Source organism: Nerophis lumbriciformis, linkage group LG29, assembly GCF_033978685.3.
Source record: "Nerophis lumbriciformis linkage group LG29, RoL_Nlum_v2.1, whole genome shotgun sequence".
Classification (NCBI taxonomy): domain Eukaryota; kingdom Metazoa; phylum Chordata; class Actinopteri; order Syngnathiformes; family Syngnathidae; genus Nerophis; species Nerophis lumbriciformis.
Window position 1 is genome coordinate 7,159,951 of NC_084576.2, and position 20,062 is coordinate 7,180,012.

A 20,062-nucleotide genomic window follows, 5' to 3' on the forward strand; every position below is an offset into this window, starting at 1 on the left:
TGCGCCTAGAAATTCTGTCCATAAAAGTTATGAACAGAATCGGTGACAAAGGGCAGCCTTGGCGGAGTCCAACCCTCACTGGAAACGTGTCCGACTTACTGCCGGCAATGCGGACCAAGCTCTGGCACTGAGCATACAGGGAGCGGACTGCCACAATCAGACAGTCCGATACCCTATACTCCCTGAGCACTCTCCACAGGACTTCCCGAGGGACACGGTTGAATGCCTTCTCCAAGTCCACAAAACACATGTAGACTGGTTGGGCAAACTCCCATGCACCCTCAAGGACCCTGCCGAGAGTATAGAGCTGGTCCACAGTTCCACGACCAGGACGAAAACCACACTGTTCCTCCTGAATCCGAGGTTCGACTATCCGGCGTAGCCTCCTCTTCAGTACACCCGAATAGACCTTACCGGGAAGGCTGAGGAGTGTGATCCCACGATAGTTAGAACACACCCTCCGGTTCCCCTTCTTAAAGAGAGGAACCACCACCCCGGTCTGCCAATCCAGAGGTACCGCCCCCGATGTCCACGCGATGCTGCAGAGTCTTGTCAACCAAGACAGCCCCACAGCATCCAGAGCCTTAAGGAACTCCGGGCGAGACTCATCCACCCCCGGGGCCTTGCCACCGAGGAGCTTTTTAACTACCTCAGCAACCTCAGCCCCAGAAATAGGAGAGCCCACCACAGACTCCCCAGCCACTGCTTCCTCATAGAAAGACGTGTTGGTGGGATTGAGGAGGTCTTCGAAGTATTCTCTCCACCGATGGTTGTTATCATCATTCATCAACAATTGAGAACAGAGAAATGGATATTGAAACAGTGTAGGTCTGACTTGGTAGGATATGTACAGCCAGTAGTGGACATAGAGACAGAGAGAGAGAGAGAGAGAGAGAGAGAGAGAGAGAGAGAGAGAGAGAGAGAGAGAGAGAGAGAGAGAGAGATCAGAAGGCAGAAGAAAAAGTATCTGCATTTGATTGTTTACATTTGATTATTAACAATCCGGGGAGGGTGTTAGTTTAGGGTTGTAGCTGCCTGGAGGTGAACTTTTATTGCGGTTTTGAAGGAGGATAGAGATGCACTTTCTTTTATACCTGTTGGGAGCGCATTCCACATGATGTGGCATAGAAAGAGAATGAGTTAAGACCTTTGTTAGTTCGGAATCTGGGTATAACGTGGTTAGTGGAGCTCCCCCTGGTGTTGTGGTTATGGCGGTCATTTATGTTAAGGAAGTAGTTTGACATGTACTTCGGTATCAGGGAGGTGTAGCGGATTTTATAGACTAGGCTCAGTGCAAGTTGTTTTACTCTGTCCTCCACCCTGAGCCAGCCCACTTTGGAGAAGTGGGTAGGAGTGAGGTGGGATCTGGGGTGGAGGTCTAGAAGTAATCTGACTAGCTTGTCCTGGGATGTTTGGAGTTTAGTTTTGAGGGTTTTGGAGGTGCTAGGGTACCAGGAGGTGCATGCGTAATCGAAAAAGGGTTGAACGAGAGTTCCCGCCAGAATCCTCATGGTGCTTTGGTTGACCAGAGAGGAGATTCTGTAGAGAAATCTCGTTCGTTGGTTGACCTTTTTGATTACCTTGGTTGCCATTTTATCACAGGAAAGATTAGCCTCTAGAATGGAACCTAAGTACCGTATTTTCCGCACTATATGGCGCACCTAAAAACCACAATTTTTCTCAAAAGCTGACAGTGCGCCTAATAACCCGGTGCGCTTTATTACGATTCATTTTCATAAAGTTTCGGTCTCGCAACTTCGGTAAACAGCCGCCATCTTTTTTCCCGGTAGAACAGGAAGCGCTTCTTCTTCTACGCAAGCAACCGCCAATGAAAGCACTCGCCCCCATAGAACAGGAAGCGCTTCACCCGCCCCCATAGAACAGGAAGCGCTTCACCCGCCCCCGGAAGAAGAAGAAAAAACGCGCGGATATCACCGTACGTTTCATTTCCTGTTTACATCTGTAAAGACCACAAAATGGCTCCTACAAAACGATCCGGTTCATAAAAAGACGCAATCTCTCCATCCGCACACGGATTACTACCGTATTTCACAGCAACTGAACCGCACTGTGGAACGGGAGCACGTACGGTGAATATTCGCTCCACAGGGAATGAGAAGTCATCCTTCACTGTGGTTCTAGCTTGCCATGCTAACTTCCACCCATCCAAAAGAGACCTTTCCAGCCGGCGTCATCATAAAAGCTAACTCGAAGGGATGGATGGATGAAGAAAAGATGAGCGAGTGGTTAAGGGAAGTTTACGCGAAGAGGCCGGGTGTCTTTTTTCACACAGCTCCGAAGGCGAACACACCTTCACTAAGACGGGCAGATAGCGCCGGTCGACATACGCCAACATCTGCCAGTGGATCGTAAATGCCTGGGCAGATAGTTTCGGTCACAACTGTGGTCCGACCTTTCCGGAAGGCAGGATTCACAGAACTGCTGGACAACAGTGACACTGACTCCGGTGACTTCGACGAGACGGAACCGGCCATTTTGGATCCCGTATTCGCCCAACTTTTCAATTCGGACACCGAAGACGAAGAATTCGAAGGATTTACGAATGAAGAATAACTTCAGAAGGTGAGCGCTATGTTTATTTTGTGTGTTGTGACATTAACGTTCGAGCAACATTATGTTGCTATTGTTCTACACCATTTTGAATTTTACTATGTTTGTGATTGCACATTTGCGTACATTTTGGGACAGAGTTGTTAGAACGCTGGTTTTCAATATATTATTAAAGTTTGACTGAACTATCTGACTGTTTTTTTGACATTCACTTTAGCGCAGCGTTTTTTTGACATTCACTTTAGCGCAGCGTAGGCGCGGCTTTTAGTCCGGGGCGGCTTATTGGTGGACAAAATTATGAAATATGTAATTCATAGAAGGTGCGGCTAATAATCCGGTGCGCCTTATAGTGCGGAAAATACGGTAGGTGACCTCATCCTTCCTGGTGATAACAATGTCACCCACTTTTATAGTGAAGTCATTGACTTTCTTAAGGTTGATGTGGGACTCAAATAGGATGGATTCCGTTTTACCCAAGTGTATGGATAGCTTGTTGTCAGCGAGCCAGGTGCAAGTTCTACAGAGTTCAGCACTGAGGATTTTCTCCACCTGTGACTTGTCCCTGTCTGATACCAGCAAGGCCGAGTCATCCGCAAACAAGAACAATTCACAGTCGCATGCCAATGACAAGTCGTTTATGTATATTAGGAACAGTAAAGGCCCCAATATACTGCCTTGGGGGACTCCACAGCTCACTGAGAGGGGGAGGACACGGTGCCGTTCACCTCTACCACCTGTTCCCTCCCCTCCAAGTAAGATTGCATCCAGCTCGATGAGGTTTTGTTAAATCCGATTGCTCTGAGCTTATCCAACAGTATAGCGTGGTTAACGATGTCAAAGGCCTTCTAAAGGTCCAGCATGACCATGCCACAGTATTTGCCCGCGTCCACCTCATGTTTGATGTGGTCGCTCAGATAGAGAAGGCATGTGTCAGTGGAGTGGTTAGTTCTGAAGCCGGATTGGAATTTGTACATGAGTTTATTAGTGGCAAGATAACTATCGACCTGTTCATAAACTATTTTCTCCATTACTTTCGAAATGGAACTGAGAATAGAAACAGGTCGGTAGTTGCCAGGTTCCAATTTGCTTCCTTTTTTAAAGAGGGGAGTTACTCTTGCTATCTTAACATCTTTTGGTACTTGGCCTTGTGTAATTGATAGGTTTATTATGTGCGTGATGATCGGGGCAATGATGGATGCAGAGTCCCTGAGGAATCTGGAGGGGATATTATCAAGGCCGGACCGTTTTTAAGAACCAATTACATTTGTGAATCGAGGTTCCATTGTATTTTATAAGTAGATTATTTATTGTGGAGAAAATTGCTTCAGTGAATGCAAGATTCAGTTTTCATCGGACATTTTGAAACCATCCACAACAAAAACTGAGGTACCACTCACTCTTGATTTGGTTTCATTTACTTATTTCTACGCTGGTGTGAAGCTTCTACGATGGCCACAGATTGACCCTGGAACAGATTATTTGTTTTTTTTTAATTTCCAATGGTTTTTTGTTTTGTTTTTTAAGTGCACTGTGGGAAGAGAAATGTCCGTTTGGAACGGCACATGGGTCCCAGTGGTCTTTTGTCCTCACCCATCGAGGACATTGTATGTCCTTTCTAGTGGACTTTTGGCTGAGAAAAGTGCAATGAAGCCTGCGGCACAGTGGGTCCGTGGATCAGACACGGTGTAAGGGGACGTGGGAGGTGCTGGATGGACCATCCGTCACTACGCTTGCTGCCTCCAGCGGCCCCGCAGGGAAATATGATCTCCACACCCCCTCTTAAGAGGAGCAAACAATCACGTCTGCAACAAACACTGAACCAAGAGCAGCTCGCCTCCAAAATAAAAGCATGGGAAACCAGAAATGTTTAACGCACAAGGAATTGTGAACCATTAATATTAACTAAAATACAAACAAGCGCTTTTTTGAACTAATAAGATAAAAGTGTATTGCGAATAGAGCAAAATTATGACGTAGTATGCTCATTTGCGTGATTATCATTCTGCTTGTACAGTAGCTTGACTGCAATTTAATTGACCTCATTGTTTTTGTAAAGTGATAAGAAACAATTACCAAAGTGGAACACCTACTGCTCACTGTAAAATGCAATGGAATGTCTTTAACAGTTTGATGCAATCAATCTGTACATATACATTCATTGTACAAACACATATACACATTCTGTACATATACAAGTACATATGCATACTTACACTCATGCACATAATCACGTTTCATCAAACATATATTAACGTTGTTGCCCTAGGGTAAACTGGGTGTAACACATGGCACACTGACAAAGCTTAACCTATTGTGACTATAACAATCTACAAGGTTAATGTAGGTTGCTTCTCTTTCTCCCCCTCCATTTTTCTGCATTCTTTCGTATCTCAAGTTATCATTACGTATATGTATTGTTGCATTTAAACAACTGTATTGTTGATAATAAAGGTAAATTATTGGTATTGTTCATTATCAATAGCGCTATTTCTATTGGTATTTGTATTGATCCATTTGTAGTGTAATAATGCTCATTGTCATTTCTGTATTATTTTTTATTTTTCGCTAACTGCTTATTTGCTATTACTTTTACCATCATATTTGTACATGTCATATTTGCTGATGTTGCTCTATTGTTGTTGTTGTTGTTGTTTGCTGTTGTTGTTTTTGTCTCTCTGTCTAATCCTCCTCTTGTCCCCACAATTTCCCCCTCTGTCTTCTTTTTTTTTTCTCTTTCTATCCCCTCCTGCTCCGGCCCGGCTGCACTAAATGATAATATAAATACATTTAATAAAGTCAAATACAAATAAGGCAACAAGAGAAGTATCCTACACTTCTCTTTTGTAAAGTAAATCTGAACAGCCGACATGGGCATCTACATCAACTATATGATTTGCCTGAGAAGCTGGACAGGACATAAAAAAAAAAAAATAAATAAAAAATAAATAAATAAATAAATAAAATAAAAAAATAAAAAAACAGTTTGATGCAATCCAATAACAAGCATAATGTTAAATAAATACAGTTTTTTAGTAAATAAATATTCTTGGAAAAGCTGATTTTCTGCGATTTAAAAATGCGCATTCACAACTCTTCTTTTGAAAGGGCGTAACAGTTTGATAAAAGCCAATAACAAGCATAATGTTGAATAAATGCAGTTTTTTTTTAGTTAATTAATATTCTTGAAAAAGAAGGGTTTTTGAAATAAAATTCCTTGGAGTTACAATTGACGATCAAATTAACTGGAAATCACACATAAAACATGTACAATCTAAGCTGTCAAGAAGCATCTCAGTAATAAATAAAGCAAAGCAGGTTCTGGATCACAAATCACTCCACATTCTTTACTGTTCATTAGTTTTACCATACTTAACCTACTGTGTGGAAGTCTGGGGGAATAATTATAAAAGCTCATTAAATTCAATAACTACACTTCAGAAAAGAGCTGTACGCATCATCAACAAGGTTGGATATCTGGACCATACTCACTCACTATTCTTACAGTCAAAAATATTAAAATTTAATGATATTATTTTGTATCAAACTGCACAAATAATGTATAAAGCCAAAATAAATAAACTCCCGGGAAGCATTCAAAAATTGTTCAGCATACGAGAGGGCGGTTATAATTTAAGGGGGAATTTAAATTTCAAAATGCTTAGTTATAGAACGACCATTAAAAGTTTTTTGTATTTCAATTTGTGGAGTGAAATTATGGAATGGTTTGAATGTGGAGTTAAAGCAATGTCCAAACATAAACCAGTTTAAAAAGAAGTATAGGTACATGGTATTCCAGAGGTACAGAGATGAAGAAGGGCTTTGATATTGGCTTGTTTATGTTACAGAAGAGTGTGGGGCTGCCCATTGAGGCAGTGGTGTTGCTGTGGTGGCATGATACCATTTCCATGATCACTAGTGGTAATGGTGTGGCTATGTATGTGTGTAGTGTGCATATGTATGCAGGGCCGGCCCGTGGCATAGGCCGTATAGGCAAATGCTAAGGGCGCCGTCCATCAGGGGGCGCCACGCCAGTGCCACAAATGTTGGAGAAAAAAAAAAAAAAGTTGGTACTATTATTTCTAAATACAAAAAATAATCCCACGTTAATTAAAATGCAAAGTAAAGCCTATATAATAGAAATATTATTTGTTACAACATTACGCCCCCGCCCCCTCCCTTCCCGTATCATGACTCTTTTTGGACGTCACCACATCAAAAAATCAACACAAGATGTCAAAACGGCCAAAACTGTCAGGTGCCCAGGGAAGAAAAAAGAGAAAAGAAGAGGAGGAGAAACGAGAAAAGACAGAAGTAGCAGGTAGGTAACGTTAGCCTACATGAAATTATTTGTCTGTTACAAAATGTGATAGTAACCTGGCTTTTTAGCATTAAGCTAATGTTACATGATTCGGCAATTGCTAATCAATAAATAGCTAGTTCTGTTTTAACGTCGGGTTAATATTGTGGAGGGGGCTAAATTGTTATGGAAAATAATAATGTAACGTTAGGTAATTACAGTACTCCCACCTTACATTCCTCAAGGACATTTGTATTAGATCTTTTAAGCAGGTGTTTTTTGTTTACATTGTTAATGCCTTCTGGTTAGCTAATGTTTGCCCTGCAGGTAGTAGTCACTTTTCCACCCCTTTATATATTAGTTATAGTTGTAAGCCTAGTTGTTAAAGTGCACATCATTATTGTAAATTAAGCCCACCGTATGTGGGCTTTGTACCGAGTATGTCGTTGTGGCTTGTGCAGCCCTTTGAGACACTTGTGATTTAGGGCTATATAAATAAAGATTGATTGATTGATTGAAGCAATATGTATGTAAAAAATATTGTATTTCATATATTCATTTTTTATTTTTTGCATTCATTTATTTATTCATATTTTTTTTTATCTTGTTAACTATTCTGATTGTTAATTTGCTTTCTTTAAGTAAAAAAAAAGGTCAAAGACAAAGCTATTCGGTTTCTTGTGAGTATATACACTTCACTGCCGATGTGGGGGGGCGCCACCTAAAATCTTGCCTAGGGCGCCAGATTGGTTAGGGCCGGGCCTGTATGTATGTATATATCTATAATTTATGTATATACAAGTTCATTAAGTTTGTACATTGAGTGAACAGGTAGTTCTAACTCAGAGTAATTTATGATTTAAAGAAAAGGGGTGGGATTAAATAAGTGTAAACTTCTTCTCACTCCTTTTCAAATATGTAAAAAAAAAAAGAGAAAAAGAAAGTCCAATGCTCATTTGTTTTTGTTTTTTCTTTTCCATTGTTTTCATTGTGTTATAATGTCTGTTAAGGCTATAGCACTGTATTGGATCAGGTTTGCTCTTGTTTTTATGCATATTTGAAATAAAAAAATATATCAATCAAAAAACGCGATTTAAAAAATAAAAAAAAGCGCGTTCACAACTCTTCTTTTGAAAGGGCGTAACAGTTTGATAAAAGCCAATAACAAGCATAATGTTGAATAAATGCAGTTTTTTTTTAGTTAATTAATATTCTTGAAAAAGAACGCGATTTAAAAATTTTAAAAAAAGCGCGTTCACAACTCTTCTTTTGAAAGGGCGTCTCACGGAAGTGAAGCCGCCGCGCGCACCGAAGCCCCGCGAGCTTGACGCCCGCCTCCATGCCTGCGGTCTTCTTGACCCAGTCTGAGCGGAGCAGCGCCGCCAGTCCAACTTCACTTGCCGAGCCGAGCGGTACCGGCTGGGCGCACGGGACGGAGACAACATGAGCGAGGGCGCCAGGTTCGGACTCTGTGGACCGCGGCGCGCTGTGGACCGGACCGGAAGGACCTGCTTCTAGTACCTGCTAGGAAAAGTAGTGGACAAGTCGACGCTCGTGTCAAGACGTGGAGGGAAAGGATTTGTGACTTTTCCTTTTTTGTTGTTGTTGTTGTTGTTTGTTCTTTTCTCCCCGTTGACACCGAAGACCCGTGGGGGATTTCTAGAGTACTTTTTGGAGTCCTGGAATTTCATGTTTGGACACCTGAAGACATAAAGTCTGCCCTGGACGGACATTACATTAGGTACGTCCTTCACTTTCCTCTACGCTACAGGTTGACGTGTGCGTGCGTGTGCGTGTGCACGTTTGGTTCAAGCAAGCTTCTGCTGGGTTTATTGTTTATTCTTCCATTTATGTCCAAATCAAACATCAAAGTGCAAGTGGTCATCCTCATCTCTTCTGGTTGGTGCTGCATTTTGATGCCGGTGTGAGAAAAAAACATCAACATGTAAACAACAATCTAAAGGAATCAATATATAAATCATTAATTAACATCAATATTTTTGCCATTTTTCGCACCCTGTTAAAGCCCGACGTGCCTGTTCTGCTCCTCCTTGTCGCATCGCTCACGTCTTCCATGTAAGATGAAAAATGAATTGCCACCAAAACGCCTTCTTTTTTTTTTTTTCAGAAGAAACGATGTGTGGGAGTGTGATGATAGTCAAGAGAATTGTCGCAAAATGAAAACCTCACTATCTCTGATTCAGTTTTCGTGCCTGCAACTTCTAAAGAAAGATTTGCGACATTACCGCGTTTTAGGAGTAGTTTTTTGCTACTTCCTATTATAAAAGGCCGTAGGAAAATACAATTTTCTCACAAGATGTCATGTAAATGTTCCGTTAACCCCAAAATTTGAACATAAAACTCACTACAGACAATAATTGTAGTTTCACGCGCAGAAAATAAGGAAATACTTTTAACTGATGAATGGAAAGTATAAAAATTTTTTGTATATATATATATATATATATATATATATATATATATATATATATATATAGACATATATATACACATGTATTTATATATGTATGTGTGTGTGTGTATACATACATATAACATTAAAATACAGTAGTGTAGTAGCCCTACGTATTCATTAAAGGCAGAGGTTTTATTTAACAAGTGTATTTAATATTTTTGGCTACTGTCACATTACATACAGTTTGAACAGTAACACTGTGTTTGAATATTTAGTCAATTGATTATTTGGTGTGCCACCAGTTTAAGAGTCACAGATCTTGTAATACCTCATTACCGTAATCATTTTGTACATCATCAGAACGTTGTTGATTTTGTGAACGAAGGGGACAACGCTGCCCCATGTGACATGGCGAGCGCTGATCATCCTCATCACCGTTGTGCGCCCACGTGGGGACGTGCATTATTTATGCCCGTCGTGCATTATTCACCGCCGCTGCCTTTCATGCTTTTAAGAAAATATTAGCATTAAAAACACGTCGTAGCCTCCGAGCCTCTCGCTCGGTGCGCACTCGCCTTTGGAGTGTGCTCCCGTCCACGACAGGCGAGAAGGTGAGCAGCGCCGCAGAGATCGAACCTGCATGACGAGGAGCGTCGCAGCTCTTTTTGTCGCGCCTTTCAATGTCGTTTGTCGTGTGTCAGATGTCAAAAAGACTCTTTGGCGCAGAAAAGTACACTGAAGCGAGATACTGTGCACACTTTGACACGTTTGAGGAAAGGCGGGAAAATGTCCACCTGTGTGAAAGGAGCTGTGGACCCACAGTGCAAAGGTCAAACTGATCAATTGCTTGCAAAAACATTATTTGAACTTTGAACCTTTGGATCCGATATCATGCAAAGTATATATATATATTGTGGTCAGCCTAAGGCACACCTGTGCAATAATCATGCTGTTTAATCAGCATCTTGATATGCCACACTTGTGACGTGGGATGGATTATCTTGGCAATTAAGAAATGCTCACTAACACAGATTTAGACAGATGTGTCAACAATATTTGAGAGGACTAGGACATATACACATATATACATATGTTTATATATATATACATATGTATATATGTATATATATATATATATATATATATATATATATATATATATATATATATATATATATATATATATATATATATGTATATACATATGTATATATATACATATATATATATATATATATATATACATATGTATATATATACATATATATATATATACATATGTATATATATATATATACACATATGTGTATATATATATATATATGTATATATACATATATATATATATATGTATATATACATATATGTATATACATATACACATATATATATATATATATATATACATATACACATATATATATATATGTATACACATATATATATACATATATGTATGTATATATATATACTATATACATTTATATATATATATATGTGTGTATATATGTATATACTGTATATATATGTGTGTATGTGTATATATATATATATATATATATGTGTATATATATATATATATATATATATGTGTATATACATATACATATATATATACATATATGTATATATATGTATATATATACTGTATGTATATATATATATATATATATATATACTGTATATATATATATATACTGTATATATATACTATATATATATATACTGTATATATATACATATATATATATACTGTATGTATATATATATATATATATATATATATATATATATATATATATATATATATATATATATATATATATATATATATATTTATATATACACACAGTTAGGTCCATAAATATTTGGACATTTACACAATTTTCAGTATTCCAGCTCTGTACAACACCACAATGGATTTGAAATAAAACTATCAAGATGTGCTTTAAGTGAAGACTTTGAGCTTTAATTTGAGGGTATTTACATCCAAATCAGGTGAACGGTGTAGGAATTACAACACATTTTATATGTGCCTTCCACTTTTTAAGGGACCAAAAGTATTTGGACAAACTAACATAATCATAAATCAAATTGTCACTTTTTAATACTTTGTTGCAAATCCTTTGCAGTCAATGACAGCCTGAAGTGTGGAACACATAGACATCACCAGACACTGGGTTTCGTTCCTGGTGATGCTCTGCCGGGCCTCTGCTGCAGCTGTCTTCACTTCCTTCTTGTTCTTTGGGCATTTTCCCTTCAGTTTTGTCTTCAGCAAGTGAAAAACATGCTCAATGGGATTCAGGTCAGGTGATTGACTTGGCCATTGCAGAACATTCCACTTATTTACCTTAAAAACTATTTGGTTGCTTTTGCAGTATGCTTCGGGTCATTGTCCATCTGCACTGTGAAGCACCGTCCAATGAGTTTTGAAGCATTTGGCTGAATATGAGCAGATAATATTGCCCCAAACACTTCAGAATTCATTCTGCTGATTTGGTCAGGTGTCACATCATCAATAAATATAAGAGATCCAGTTCCACTGGCAGCCATGCATGCCACTACCACCACCATGCTTCACTGATGAGGTGGTATGCTTTGGATCTTGAGCAGTTCCTTCCCTTCTCCATACTCTTCTCTTTCCATCATTCTGGTACAAGTTGATCTTGGTCTCATCTGTCCATAAGATGTTGTTCCAGAACTGCACAGGCTCTTTTAGATGTTTCTTGGCAAACTCTAATCTGGCCTTCCTGTTTTTGAGGCTCACCAATGGTTTACACCTTGTGATGAAACCTCTGTATTTCCTCTGATGAAGTCTTCTCTTAATTGTTGACTTGGACACAGATACACCTACCTCCTGGAGACTTTTCTTCATCTGGCCAACTGTCGTGAAGGGCTTTTTCTTGACAAGGGAAAGGATTTGTCTGTCATCCACCACACTTGTTTTCCGTGGTCTTCCATGTCTGTTGGTGTTGCTGAGCTCAGCAGTGCGTTGTCTCTTTTTAAGAATGTACCAAACAGTTGGTTTGGCCACACCTAATGTTTTTGCTATCTCTCTGATGGCTTTGTTTTGATTTTACAGCATAATGATGGCTTGCTTCACTGATAGTGACAGCTCTTTGGACTTCATATTGAGAGATGACCTCCCCAGATTACAAATGAATATACCACACTTGAAATGACATCTATCTTTCATTTATCTGCTCTTTGTAAATGAAATAAATGGAAAAAAAACAAGGGAATAACACACACCTGGCCATGGAACAGCTGAGTAACCAATTGTCCAATTACTTTTGGTCCCTTAAAAAGTGGAAGGCACATATAAAATGTGTTGTAATTCCTACACCGTTCACCTGATTTGGATGTAAATACCCTCAAATTAAAGCTCAAAGTCTGCACTTAAAGTACATCTTGATTGTTTTATTTCAAATCCATTGTGGTGTTGTACAGAGCTGGAATACTGAAAATTGTGTCAAAGTCCAAATATTTATGGACCTAACTGTATATATATATATATATATATACATATATATATATATATATATATATATATATATATATATATATATATATATATATATATATATATATATATATACTGTGTATATATATACTGTATATATATATATATATATACTGTATATATATATATATACTGTATATATATATATATATGTATATATGTGTATGTATGTATATATATACGTATATATATATTTTTTGTTTGTTTTGTTTTTTCCAAAAATCTGTCATGTCCAGCCACTTTAGTAAATGTTTCGGTAAAATGTTATCAAACAAAACCAGTTTTCTTTTAAATAATATAGAAACTAATCAGAGCTGTTTATTCATTTTATTTATTTTATCAAAAAAGTATTGTTTGATTTGAGAATCGATTTTGAATCAAATCATTACCCTCTAGAATCGAATTGAACGTGTGGCGCTCAAAGTTTCACAGCCGTACTAATTAGTGACCAGTCACTTTAAGTCCTCCATAGCTTGTGTAAAAGGTTAGCGCCTGATCCTTTAGCCTGGGGCCTGTTTCTTGGGCACCCCTGCCATAAAAGATCGGCGTATAATTGTCAGCCCTGACAAGGGACTTCTAAGGATGCTAAATCCGATCAAATCGTCCAAACGTAAGCTCATTAGGAGTGTAAAAAAAAATGTTTTTTTTGAATGGATCGCGATTCTTATTTGTAACAATTCTTAATCGATTAAAAAGAAAAAAAAATGTTGTTTTTTTGTTTTGATATTAAACTTTAGTACTTCGGTAAATGTTTCGTTAAAATTTTATCAGACTTTTTGTTTTGTTTTGTTTTGTTTTGTTTTTTAAATATGTCCTGTCCAGCCACTTTAGAAAATGTTTCGGTAAAATTTTCTCAGACGTTTTTTTTTCTTTCTTTCATTTTAAATCTGTCCTGTCCAGCCACTTTAGTAAATGTTGCGGTAAAATGTTATCTGACTTTTTTTTTCTTTTTAAAAAAAAAAATCTGTCCTGTCCTGCCACTTTATTAAATGTTTTGGTAAAAATTTTCTCAGCCTTTTCTTTTTCTTTTTTTTTTTAAATCTCTCCCGTTCAGCCACTTTATTGAATGTTTCGGTAACATTTTTTATCAGACTTTGTTAATATTATAGCTTTTTTTGAAACATCTTTTTCTTATCAAGCCATTTTAGTAAATATTTCGGTAAAATTTTTTTAATTTTTTTTCTGAAAAATCTGTCCCGTCCAGCCACTTTTGTAAATATTTCGGTAAAATTTGATCAGACTTTTTTTTTTTCTTTTTTTCTTTTTTATCCGTCCTGTCCAGCCGCTTTAGTAAATGTTTCCGTAAAATTTTACCAGACCAAACCAGGTTTTTTTTTAAAGAAAAATATACATTTATCAGAGTTGTTTGTCTATTTTATGGAGGAACATAGTTAATCATAGAACTGGCACCCAATGTTATTAAAAAAAGTATTGATTTTGAATCGATTCTGAATCGAATCATTAACCCCAAGAATCGAATCGAACCGTGTGGCGCCCAAAGTTTCACAGCCCTACTAATTAGTGACGTCATCCATAGCTTGGGTAAAACGTTGGTGGTCGCCACAGTTCCTCGGACGACTGCGTAAAGTCCTCACGGCTGCGCTGTCCAAACAAACGGCGGCGAGGTGGCCTGAAGGTGGTTAGGCCGCCATGAAAGGCGTAGGGATTTAAAAATGTTAGTGTGTGTCTGCGTCGCGTTATCTGCCGCCCGTGAGTCCCGCCGCGCTAGAAACGTGCTAACAGAGCGGCGCTGAGAGTGAGACGTGTGCGCCGCAAGGTCCTCGCAGGGGGAAGAAAAGCAGCACTGTTAAGACAACACAACCTCTCTGTGGACGCACAATACACCCCTGTGTGCCAGCCAACACTGCTCCTAACCTCTGTGTGCGTGTGTGTGTGTGTGTGTGTGTGTGTGTGTGTGTGTGTGTGTGTGTGTGTGGTGGGCGTCTCGCAGACGAGGTTATTTCAAGGCTATGTCCACATGTAGAGTGAAAAGAGAGCATCCCAGTGGAACCTTCTAAAGTCAAACAGCAGTTACGTTGTACAAATTTGAAAAATGAAACATACTAAAAACAAATGTTTTTCTTTTATTGTTTTCACATTTTGCAGGGTTACCTTCTTTTGGCACTTTCAAGAGTGTTAAAATATGACTTAAATCACGTCTTGTACTTTGTATTAGCAGGACTTTGTGCAAATGTGCCGAATGTGTCTGCTGAAATAGTTATGTTGTATTCCCATCCATTTTTTTACCGCTTGTCCCTCTCGGGTCATGGGGGTTGCTGGAGCCTATCTCAGCTGCATTCCGGGTACACTCTGGACAAGTCGCCACCTCATCGCAGGGCCAACACAGATAGACAGACAATATTCACACTCCCATTCACACACTAGGGCCAATTTAGTGTTGCCAATCAACCTATCCCCAGGTGCATGTCTTTGGAGGTGGGAGGAAGCCGGACTACCCGGAGGGAACCCACGCAGTCACGGGGGGAGAACATGCAAACTCCACACATATTAGCTAAAAAAAATTGTGTGTTTCAAATAGTTAAGTTTAAGTACCAATGATTGTCACACACACACACGAGGTGTGGTGAAATGTGTCCTCTGCATTTGACCCATCCCCTTGTTCACCCATTGGGAGGTGAGGGGAGCAGTGAGCAGAAGCGGTGGCCGCGCCCGGGAATAATTTTTGGTGATTTAACCCCCAATTCCAACCCTTGATGCTGAGTGCCAAGCAGGGAGGTAATGGGTCCCATTTTTATAGTCTTTTGTATGACTCGGCCGGGGTTTGAACTCACGACCAACCGATCTCAGGGTGGCCACTATAACCACAAGGCCACTGAGCATTTAACATAGTACAGCTGTTTACCGTATTTTTCGGAGTATAAGTCGCACCTGCCGAAAATGCATAATAAAGAAAGAAAAAAACATATAAGTCGCACTGGAGCCCGGCCAAACTATGACAAAAACTGCGACTTATAATCCGAAAAATACGGTATGTATTATTATTTATTTGATATTATGTATTAATTATTATTTATTAGAGATTATGTATTAATTATTATTATTATTATTTATTAGATATTATGTATTGGTGGCGACTTGTCCAGGGTGTACACCGCCTTCCGCCCGATTGTAGCTGAGATAGGCTCCAGCGCCCCCCGCGACCCCAAAGGGAATAAGCGGTAGAAAATGGATGGATGGATGGATGTATTAATTATCATTATTTATCTAGTTATTATTAGCTTTATTAGTTTGGCTATAATGTTATTCACGCCATTACCTCAATATACTTCACATTTTTAAAGAAATATAAAATAATGAATAATTATAATAAATTCTGGAATGTATTATTATTATTTATTATTATGATATAATAATATAACATATAAGTTTTAATATAACAAATTATAGAATGTGTTATTTATTAGTATATAATAATACATTATAGAATGTATCATTATTATTTATTATATAATAACATAAAAATAAGAATACATTGTAGAATGTTTTATTATTTATTATATAATAATACATTCTACAATTTATTATGTATTATTATACATGTATTTATTTCAAACTCTGAAGTAGTTTGAGGTAGTTTCTTCATCTGAATTCTAGAATTTTATTTATTTATTATATAATAGTATATTCTAGAATTTATTATCATTTATTATTATATAATAATACATATAATTTTAATATAATAAATTATAGAATGTGTTGTTATTATTTATTTTCATATAATACATTCTGGAATGTATTATTTATTTATTACAAACTCTAATATTGAGGTAGTTTTTTTCATCTAAATTCTAGAATATATTGTTATTATTGATTATTACATAATACATTCTAGAATGTATTATTTATAATTATATAATAATATCTATAATTATATTAAAATCTAGAATGTATTATTTATTATTATATAATAAATTCTGGAATGTATTCTTTATTGTTATGTATGTATTTATTCCAAACTCTAAAGTATATAGATGTAGTTTTTTTTCATCTAAATTCTGGACTATATTATTATCTATTATATAATAGTAAATTCTTGAATGTATTATTTATTTTTATATATAATTATAATAAAGTAATAATGTATTATTATTATTTATTATTATATAATATTAAATTCTAAAATGTATTATTTTATATGTATTTATTTCAAACTCAGAAGTATATTGAGGTATTTTTTAAATCTAAACTCTAATGTATATACATTTTTTCTTATTATTTAATAGTCAATTCTGGAATGTATTATTATTTATTATTTTATATTTATTTGGCGTGAATAACATTATAGCCAAGCTAATACAATGGAGACAAAAAAGAGGACAACACCAAAGTACACGAAAAGGCTGTTTCAAACCATAACGAAAGTAAATAAGAAACCTAATAAAAGCATAAAAATAAGCCCGCCCCCAATATGACCAAAGTATGATCCTTTAACTACTTGGTATCGGATCGATACCCAAATTTGTGGTATCATCCAAAACTAATGTAAAGTATCAAACAACAGAAGAATAAGTGATTATTACATTTTAACAGAAGTGTAGATAGAACATGTTGAAACAGGAAGTAAACAGATATTAACAGTAAATGGACAAGTAGATTAATAATTAATTTTCTACCACTTGTTCTCAATAATGTTGACAAAATAATAGAATGATAAATGATACAATATGTTACTGCATTCGTCAGCAGACTAATCAGGAGCCTTTGTTTGTTTACTTACTACTAAAAGACAAGTTGTCTAGTATGTTCACTATTTTATTTAAGGACGTAACTGCAATAAGAAACATAAGTTTAATGTACCCTAAGATATTTTGTTAAAATAAAGCCAATAATGCAATTTTTTTGTGGTCCCCTTTATTTAGAAAAGTACCTAAAAGTACTGAAATAATTTTGGTACCGGTACCAAAATATTGGTATTGTTGCACTACAATTCAGTTACATGAACGTGTTAACATGAAATCAGTTGTAAACAAAAGCATTCAACAATGACACGTTTATTCACAATATTAGTGACTATTTTTTACACATTGTTTTTATTAATGATATCTCAAATAACTAAAGTATCAAAAGTATCGGTATTTCGACTCGAGAATCGATATTAAAGCAGAAAGAGCTGGTATCGGTGGTATCGATATTTCCGTATCGATCCGCACATCACTACCTCTGCTTCTCAACACTTCATATGCACCTGGTCTGCCAGAGAATAAGAAGACGTAACAGGAGGGGTCAACGTTGCCAACTTAGTGACTTTTTTAAATTTAAAAAAAAAATTTAACGAGTATTCAAAAAAGCAACTAACAAAAAGTCTAGCAACTTTTTCTGGACTTTTGGAGACTCGAACAGGAATGCACCCATCGCTCTAGTCCATGAGCAGCCGGTGCTGATGTGTCCGCCATCTAAAAAGCACTAACAGGCGGCGTTGTTGCTTGTGACAGAAAAAATAGAATTTATATTTTCAAATCTGTTTTGCTCATTTTTGTCTCCATGCACATGTGTCATGGCCAATTTAAATTTGAAGATGATGTCATCTAATGGCCTCTCCCCTCCCACACAACCCGCCATCCCACAATTGGATTACAGTCCTGTAGAAAACCCTGCATGTACAGTGTTAAAGTGTTATCATGGTCACAGTTTGACCCTGGAACAGACTATTTCTATGACATTATGTTCTACGGGAAAAAATAGTTTGACTTTACATGCTTTGCTGTTTCTTTTATATGTTTGGATGCAAAAAACTGGACAGTGCATCCGGAAAGTATTCACAGCACTTCACTTGTTCCACATTTTGTTACGTTACAGCCTTATTCCAAAATGGAATACATTCATTTTTGTCTTTAATTTTCTACACACAATACCCCATAATGACAATGTGAAAACGTTTTTTTCCCCTGTATATTTAGCCCGTTTAGTGTGTAATTTGCAAAAATTTCTGGAAAAAAATGTTTTCACATCTTCATTACGGGTATTATGTGTAGAATTGTGTTTTTTTCCCTGTACATTTAGTCTATTTAGCCTAATTAACTATTTTATTTTCAGCACATTTGCAAACATTTCTAAAAAAAAAATACAAAAACTGCATTTTTAGTATGGGATTTTTGAGGACAAAAATATATTTATTCCATTTTAGGATAATGCTTCAAATTAAAATTATAAAATGAAAATATTCATAGCAAATTTATCAGCTTGGACACAAAAAACTGTACAGTGCATTTGGAAAGTATTCACAGCGATTCACTTTTTCCACATTTTGTTATGTTACATACAGCCTTATTCCAAAATGGAAAAAGTTGTTTTGTATTCTCAAAATTCTACACACAATTCCCCATATTGACAATGTGAAAACAGGTTTTTTCCTGTATATTTAGCCTCCTTAGCCTAGGGCTGGGCGATATATCGATATACTTGATATGTCGCGAGTTTGTCTCTGTGTGATATAGAAAATGACTATATCGTGATATTCGAGTATACGTTCTCACGCAGTTGCTTTTAGCTGCGGGCATTACTCTACAGGCTCTTCCCACTCTTTCCTGTGTCTCCTTCTCACAGACAACAAGCGCACCTTCTTACATACGTCACATACGTATACGCCCTCGCGGAGCAGAGAGGTAGCAGCATGGGTAATGTTAGCTGTGATGCTAGCGGAGTGGTGCGAGTGGTAATACGAGAGAAAGAAGGTGCGAATCTGGTAAAAAATGAAGGAATAATTAATTCCCAAGAAAAACAGCAGGTGGTCCATCGTCTGGCGGTGGTTTGGATTCAAGTGGGAATATGTCAAACATCCATCCATCCATCCATTTTCTACCGCTTGTCTCTTTCGGGGTCGCGGGGGGTGCTGGAGCCTATCTCAGCTGCATTCGGGCAGAAGGCGGGGTACACCCTGGACAAGTCGCCACCTCATCGCAGGGCCAACACAGATAGACAGACAACATTCACACTCACATTCACACACTAGGGCCAATTTAGTGTTGCCAATCAACCTATCCCCAGGTGCATGTCTTTGGAGGTGGGAGGAAGCCGGAGTACCCGGAGGGAACCCACGCAGTCACGGGGAGAACATGCAAACTCCACACAGAAAGATCCCGAGCCCGGGATTGAACCCAAGACTACTTAGGACCTTCGTATTGTGAGGCAGATGCACTAACCCCTCTGGCACCGTGCTGCCCTGGAGGAAAACCATGTCAACAAAAATAATTTATCGTCATCTATTCTCTTTACTTCTCTGGACAAAATCACAAGT

At 37.4% G+C, this 20,062-nt stretch overlaps 1 protein-coding gene across 10 annotated transcripts in view; it reads left to right on the plus strand.

The window, feature by feature from the left end:
• Positions 1-8,232: 8,232 nt before the first annotated feature.
• fgfr3 (fibroblast growth factor receptor 3) overlaps positions 8,233-20,062 on the plus strand; it is a 140,680-nt gene continuing 128,850 nt past the window's right edge. For all 10 annotated transcript variants that reach the window (XR_009810517.2, XM_061925125.2, XM_061925130.2 and 7 more), the window contains exon 1: positions 8,233-8,609. The gene's annotated coding sequence lies outside the window, so the exon portion shown is untranslated. The remainder of the gene's footprint in view (positions 8,610-20,062) is intronic.